Raw genomic sequence first — 7973 nt, forward strand, 5'->3', positions numbered from 1 at the left:
TTCCTCGTTTTGTCGCTGTCAGCAAGAATGTCATATATTTATATATGTGGTGTTTCAATAAAATGTCACTGAGGTCTATCTCACTTATTTTTAGGTTTAGGCTGTTTGTCATTTGGACCTTTTTTGTCGTATTTCACCTTCGATTTCTAAATTTAAATTTAGACTAATCAACTCAAGTTATTGATATCACCCATTCTGGTTCTGGTGTTTCGAATCCACACCAAACCATATTTAACAGTACCAGTGTACAGGACCGCACCTTATAGAAATCGGAGAGACCAGTGCTGTAGTCGTAAAATTAACAGAAGGTATACCTATGAATGTTACGAAAAGCAGAGAGTATACTGTGCATATCAGGGTTATTAATCGAATTCTCTTCGGTCGGGTAGAAGTCGCATAAAACTATAAGTAGTTTCTTAAAATCAAATTCTAATAAATTTATTTTTTTTAATTTTCAATAAATATTTTAATAATATTTGTTTTTTCAAGTCTTTCAAAAACCAGAAGGTATATGCTATTCACCTAAAAAAAAAAATAAATAAAAAATACAGAGAGAATACGGCGTATAGCCCTGGGAGAAACCCTCTAGATATCCTAAAATGGATGCTTTTATTTCTAAACATCACCCCCCGCCTTTCAATGGAAAAGTTGTTTTCCTTGATTTAGTCTGAAAACGTCATTCGCCTACTTAAAAAAAAAAAAAAAAAAACATGCTGTATGATGTCCGCCCCTCAGTACGCGCATTTAACACTGTGAAACGTTTAGCTATATGAGGATAGTGTCTGCGCAGTAGCACAGTGGTTATAATCACCACACTCGTCTGAGAAAACCCATAATGACGGGAGGAACTTTTATGGGCCTTTTTCACTCCGTTCCCGATTTAATCAATCTTATAGGTGGACAGCAAGGTTCTCCCCCCCCCCTTATAAACTCAGGTGTTTTGTCCAGCAAAACAGCAAATCGACCAGAGCACACGCCCTGATATGTCAGTTGTTTATACAAATATATGTGTGCCGTTTCCTGGCGCTACAGACATTGTGTTGTTTTTATTTTTTTTTTAACTGAAATAAAATTTCTGAGGAAAACTAAAAAAAAAAAAAAAAATTGATTAAGCAAATTTTAGAAATTAAAACTAAACAGTGATATTTAGTTATCGCCAAAATACGACAAAAACAGTACACAAGACAAATAGCCTAAGAATTAAAATAAGAGCAAGATAGACCCCAATGCTTTTTTTAATTTAACATCCTATATACCAGGGGTGTTCTACTTTTTTTTTTTTTTTTTTTTTGTTGTTGTTGTTTTGTTTTGGCTAGGGGGCAGAAACAGACAAAATACTGAGGGCCGCATGGGCTATTGTGAAGAGCAGGTTGCGAGCCGCAAGACCAGTTCCTTACCACTAATTATGCATTTTTAGAAATAGAATTCAATTTTTGTTATGTACTTTCGCATTTACAGTTTTTGTTTTTTTACATTTAATAATTAAATACGTTAATCCACCAATCATTACATAATGCTAATAACTTCTATTGTATAAAACATCAAAAGCAATACAGAAAGATCCAATCGGACCTGTAAAAATCGTACATTTTCAAAAGTCAATTTGAAACTATTTTGTGACACGCTAGGTTTAACCACGGGGGGACGCATAACACTTGAGGGCTGCCTACATGGTCGTATGCCGTGCAGTGTGAAGGAGCGGGTCGTCGCGGGCCGGACAACCCAGGTAAATGCCCTTTAGCAAAAAAGTCTCCTTCACTCATCCGATTTTGTATAAATTCAAGCTCAGTTGATACGACTTAAAAAATATATATTTTTAGATTCCTGCGCATAATAGGCATCCTATCCTATTATGCTCAGGTAACGAGTGTGCTGATAGTGGTGCAAAAAAAAAAAAAAAAAAAAAAAAAAAATTACCAACAAATTTGAATTCATCTCACTATGATCCATATATTTATTGTAAAATTGTCATACAGCAAATATCTAAAAATCAGTTGGTCCAAAATTTGGTGAAATCAACCAAATAAACTATTCCATATGAGACAAACTCCAACCATAAAAATCAACTCATGACTAGACATGAGGAAATTATTCTTTCGAAAATGCTTATTGAATGCACTCGCCTAACGTATTTATATTTGCTGACAAAAGACAATTACAGTGTCCTCATTAACTCTCAGCTTACAGCCAAACACTTACTGATACTGTCCTTTTACATCACATGGCGTGAGAAGCAGCTCTCCAACTGTCAACGCAGCTAGATGATACCCTAACCTTAGCTCCTTTAATGCACCTAATATTAGGTAACGAGTATTAATATTCCCTAATATTAGAGAATAAATTATACTACTGTTAACACTAACTGTAAGGTGCAATATCAATGCAGTCGTGGTTGCGCCGAAAAAATCCAAAACAGCAATTAATTTTAAGCTGCTTTATTTATTTATGTAATCCAGTGCTGTAAAATTATCTTCGTCTTTTTCATTAAATTGAGTTATTTTTATCATTTTCTAAATAAACGAAATACAAGGATTCAGCGAACGATTTTCAAATAAAAGAATTTAGGAAGCATCGGTAATTTATTTAATTTTGTTAATTATAAAGGTAGAATTGTTTGAGTAAATGTGCTGTGAAACGCAGGTTTCTGACAGAAATAATTTGATTCGATTATAGATATAGAGAGTAGAGCAAGAGACAAACTTTGTCCCTTAACTGAACCTATAAATTATCCATGTTTACGAGTTTTCCAAAATATCCGGTAAACAAACAGCTGTTCAATGCAACAGTACTTGCGAACTTATTACCATACTGTATTCGAGCATTTACACTTTTCAGTTAGGTACAGTTTCGAGGACTTTGTCCATAATAAAATTCACGTTATTACTACTTTTGTTTACTGCATTTTCTGAATATTATTTAGCACGTGCAAAAGGAACCTTCCGGTTATTCTGTTTTGGCAATATCGAGATGATACGATAACTTTCATATTTGACCATATACGTGCGTCATCAACCTCTTTCGTATGACTTATCCAATGCTCTGACGTCACATTTTCATTGTTGCTAAAGCACGCGCCAAGTATGCGTGAGAAAAGGTGCTCAATCGTCTGCGCAACTCTTATTCATTGCAGGGAATAGGCATGTAGGCTCACGCTAGTACCAGTACTTAATTATTCTAACCATGGTGCGGGTAGAAGCAGGAATTTCTCGAGTTTCAATGGGAAAAGGGCACGCTCTAATGATGGCGTTTATTGTCCAGGTTACACAGGGGCCTTATGTGAATTCTTGTTTTTTCGCCCCAGCCGACACAGCCAAAAACTTTGTGTACGCTTTACAAAAAAGATACCAGCAGCAAATAGGCTTAATTTAAAAAAGAGGACCGCAACTGTTAGGGGGGAGGGAAGCCGTAAGCCAAAAGATCCCTGCCTTCTGCGGGATTCGGGCCAACACAAAGCGGTACTTCATAAGCAAGCCTCTGTGCGAATAACGTGACGGAGCAAGTCCGGATGTCAGAATAAATGATAATTAATAACCTCTAGCTAGGCTGAGGTCAGAGGTCAGGCGGCGAAGTACGTAATTCTGATAAAAACACCTGTTTCCCTCTCTTCCCCCTCCCTTCCCGCACAAAAGTGTTAATATTATTTAGCGAATCGCACGTTATGGAAGACACTATTGAATGGTCGACATGTGTCCTCTTTCAGTGTAACCTGCTGACAGGGCTTGGAGATATTGCTCTCTTTATTACATGATTTGAGTGAAGTGCGATCTCTGCGTTCACAGACTATCCTTTGACCATCTGTGGGCTCCTGCACTCATACATTATACTTCTATTAAAGTTCTGTTTGTCTTCCCTACGTACTCAATCATTAAGGATTTTCCCTCCCTCTCCCTTTATATAGAAATACGGATTCTGGATCAATACTTTTGGTGGCGGGGAAGGAGTCCAAAATGATATGGTCAAGCAGAGGTACTCTTCAGCTTAATCGCACGTAGTCGGACAGCCAGCATCCATCTAAACTCACGTACACTATAATTGCAGTGTACTGCAGTGACGTTCTGAAAATAAACTTATCAGAATTCAATGACCCATTCATAATAACGCGATACAAGCAATAATCATCACGGCATTTGTGCCAGGGGTTTACAATGTTTTTTGTTTAAGAAACAGATTTGAAGGCAAAAAGATTTAAAATTATGTACATACTCCATTTAATGAAAATGGGTGTATGTACATAATTTTAAACAAGACTGCATTGAGGTGAATATATTGCACAAATTTTCAGAGTTTATTGACATTAGCACCAGATAATGCGAAACAGTTCTTTTAGGATGTTGTTCCTGTAAGTTTTGGCGGTGCAGAGAGCGTCGCAGTCAATTCCAAAACTGTCTGAAAAGCCGATGGTGTTGGCGGGAAACATTCTCTGTATACTTCGCTGATGAAGATTAGTCTTATAGGTCCGGTTGCAGATCCCAGATTTTTCTTTGGCTGTGCGGAAGTGCGACGATTGAAGATATGTCGGGCAGTGAGGAATTTGGCTAGAATTACAATATTATGTTTGTTTAGATTCAGCTTCCATGGTGTCTAGTCGAGGCTGACATAAAGATTCCCTCTAGAGACAGCAAATGGTTTATGAAGTACTTTTCTCGACCAGCATAACAGCTAGAATTCAATTTTAAGGAAGATGCCGAGGTGTGTTTGTGGAGATAGTATACTGGTGTGCAAAATTTAAGGACCAATCAGGTTTTCACCTGTAGCTTCTCATAGGAGTGGCCTGGATATGGGAAAAGCATACCAAAGGAACCTCGTGAAGTTCAGAAATAATGAAGGAAACAACACCGACACAACAACGGAAACAAAACGGTACAAAGGAACTTTATTCAAAAATGGCAACATAGCACTGGCTGCCATGATACAGATGCATCACTGCCAAAGATGGAACAAAGGGAAGAGGTGGTCTTCAGTAGGAGATATGGCCACCCCTAATGTCGATGCAGGCTTTGCATCGCCTGTCTCCATACTTAGAACAATGTTGTTGATAAGTTCTTGCGGTAACATCGTGCATTCCTCTGTCAGCACCATCTTCAGCTGGTGAATATTTTCTGGTGGGTGTGGACGCGCCTCTAGGCGTCTCTCCAGAGCTTCCGATTTCTGTTCGATGGGCTTTTGATCGGCAGGAACGGGCAGGTCAATCCATACGAACAATGTCCTCACTTTCCAAAAGCATTTCAACAGCTGCAGTGCGATGGGGTGTGGCATTATCATCCATAAACACGAACTCGGGGCCAATGGCACCTCGGAACAGACGCACATGGGAAAGGATTACCTCAATACAGTAGCGTGCACCGGTTACAGTACCGCCTTCCAGTATCTGGAGTTGTGTACGTCCATCCAAGATAACGCCTCCTCGTACGAGAACACCTCGACAGCATATCATATCGATCCCTTTCAGTGATGATTGCCGGGTGATACCGTGTGCCAACCTCTCGCCAGATTAACTGACGTCCAGAATCGCTGTTAAGACTGAATCTACTCTCATCAGTAAAGAGTGTGTAAAGTAAAGTGTAAAGTGTATTGATGTCTAACGGCACCAGGGGTTTTCCCCATCTCCGCGTTGCTTTCATTGTGGATGTACCAGTTCACTGGGAAGGCCAGAGATTTAAAAGTGTATGGATTTTGTATAAGTGTAATGTTATGTATCGTTGTTCATCTGGCCATTTAGCCGCTGGACCCCTACTGAGGCCCAACGTTGCCCACACTTGGCCCCGCGGAGGCAGACCAGGTACACAGTAGTATGGAGCTTTACTCTGGCAGGCCCTGCCACCTAGTTTCCTGAGATTTCAGTGGCTAGGGCCTATGTAAAAAAAAAAAAAAAAAAATTGTAATGCAACACTCGGCGATTTTCAGGGTAAGACGCTAAGAGATTATCAGAGGCCAAAAGGGCATGCGTGACTTGATTTGAACAATTAAAATTTTGGTAGTGTGGGGCATACACTATGATATTTAGTCAAAGTGGGGAGGAGACTGAAGGCTGGGGGGAAAAGTCAGAAATATGGGGTCAATAGGGAAGACGGCCCCAGAGAAGGTCAATGGGGCATGCCCATGCTCCACCAGGAGGAAAAGAGGGGTGGGCGAGGGGGACTTCAAAGTTGGACTTCAAAGTGTATTTGTAAGGGGGAGATAAAAACAGCAGAGCCGTCCCCTCTCTCCCCCGCCCAGGAATTGGAGTAAAAGCCCTGCGCAAGTGAGCACAGGTGTAGGATCGCCTTGTGGCGTCGGCAGCAAAGCTGCGTGTAGTCCCAGTAGTTGAAGTGTCCAAGCCGTGAAAGTTCGTCATTCCTGGGACAGTCCCGACCTGTCTAGTAGTAGTACTGTATATCCATTTTTGTGCAGGCGATGCATGAGCGGGTATCCTCACACTCGTCATTCATATTTCCGCGTCTCTATCAGATAGGTTGTTGTGCTAAGAGTCCGCGAGGTCCCTCCTTATTGAAGTTTCTTATATTCAGAAGTTGTGTTTTGCGCTGGAGGGGTAAGCAGCTCTTGCACAAGTTTCTCCTTATTATTGTGGTTCCCTGTGAACAGCAATTCGTGTTTTTCGCCGGGTGAACAACTCCTGCGCGAATTTGGCTAGTGCCTTGTACTCTTCGCATGTATCTAGTAGGTGCGACTCAAGATGTCTTGGGACGTATGTGGTTGCTGTCATAAGTCTGCAGCGTAGGTCTTCATAGTTGGTACATTCATACATTATGTGTATCCAGGTTTCTGGCTCCCCACAAGAGCAACGTGGGTTCTCTAGAATTCTGAAAGATGCTAATTTCGCGTTGAACGCTCCGTGGCCTGTCAGCAAATAGGTTGTGAAAAGACCGGGTTGAAACCAGGGTGGGGGCTTGGGGTACACCCTGTCTATGGTGGGCAGAAATTTCTTTGTAATTTCGCCTTTGAGTAAAGTTTTCAGTAAAGAGTACATTAAGTAAAGATTTTGTGGTTGTAACCTTTAGAAATAGTGTTGGTCCTTAAGTTTTGCACACCAGAGTAGTAATAGCATTCGCCATTTAGTGTAAGGAAGCCACGGGCTTCTGCTGCACTGGCAAAAAAAAAAAAAAAAAGTAGATAAGGAGAAACAAATTATATGCTTCCCTCCCCACACAGGTTAAGTATCCAGTTGACCTTTGAATTTATTCAAACTGTCAGCCTCAACTACTCGTTGGCTAAAAGAAAACTTCCTACAATCTAATCTAAACCACTGCCTCTGTAATCTGAATTTATGACGTCTAATTCTGGAATTTATAACAGTGAAAATTCCACCTTCATCCATTTTACTAATTCCTCTCAGATCTTTGTAAACCTGAATCAGGTCACCACTGAAGTGCCTGGTTGCCAAGCTCTGTAGCTTACATAATTGGAGGCCTTCCTCATACAGTCGTCCTTCTGCCGATCTCAGCAACATTCGAGTTGCACGTCTTTTTTCAGATGAGGTCTCCATATTTGAACTCAGTATTCCAAATATGGTCTTACAGTTACTTTATACAGTGGGATTATGACCTCCATATCTCTACAGGATAACGTTCGATAAATCATTCGAGCACCATGGACTTTTCTGGCTGCTTGTTTACAATAAAACTTCATATCTGCCCGTATTGTAACTCCCAGGTACATTTCCTCTTCCACTGTTTTTAATTCAACTCCACCAAGTGTATAATTTATTTGTGGGTTGCTATTCCCTAAGTGTAAGTGTAATTTAGCAGCATTAAAATATAGCTGCTACTTCTCTGACCATCTTTGAAGTCTATTCAAGTCATCCTGAAGCAGCGCTGCTTGGCACTGATCATTTAACTATTCTGCCAATCTTTATATCATTTGCAAATTCTGACATCACGCTTTCTGTCCCTTAGTTAAAGTCATTTGTGAAAATGAGAAACAGCAGTGGTCCAAGAATAATCCTTGAGGGACCCCACTCCTGACGTTACGCCAAC

General features: G+C 40.2%; 1 protein-coding gene across 1 annotated transcript in view; it reads right to left on the bottom strand.

The window, feature by feature from the left end:
• The window catches only part of LOC150076073 (protein gooseberry-like), a 181453-nt gene that overhangs the window by 36260 nt on the left and 137220 nt on the right, over nt 1–7973 (bottom strand). The window lies entirely within an intron of this gene.

This window comes from Mastigoproctus giganteus, chromosome 13 (assembly GCF_048544385.1).
Source record: "Mastigoproctus giganteus isolate SK-2022 chromosome 13, ASM4854438v1, whole genome shotgun sequence".
In the NCBI taxonomy this organism is placed as follows: domain Eukaryota; kingdom Metazoa; phylum Arthropoda; class Arachnida; order Uropygi; family Thelyphonidae; genus Mastigoproctus; species Mastigoproctus giganteus.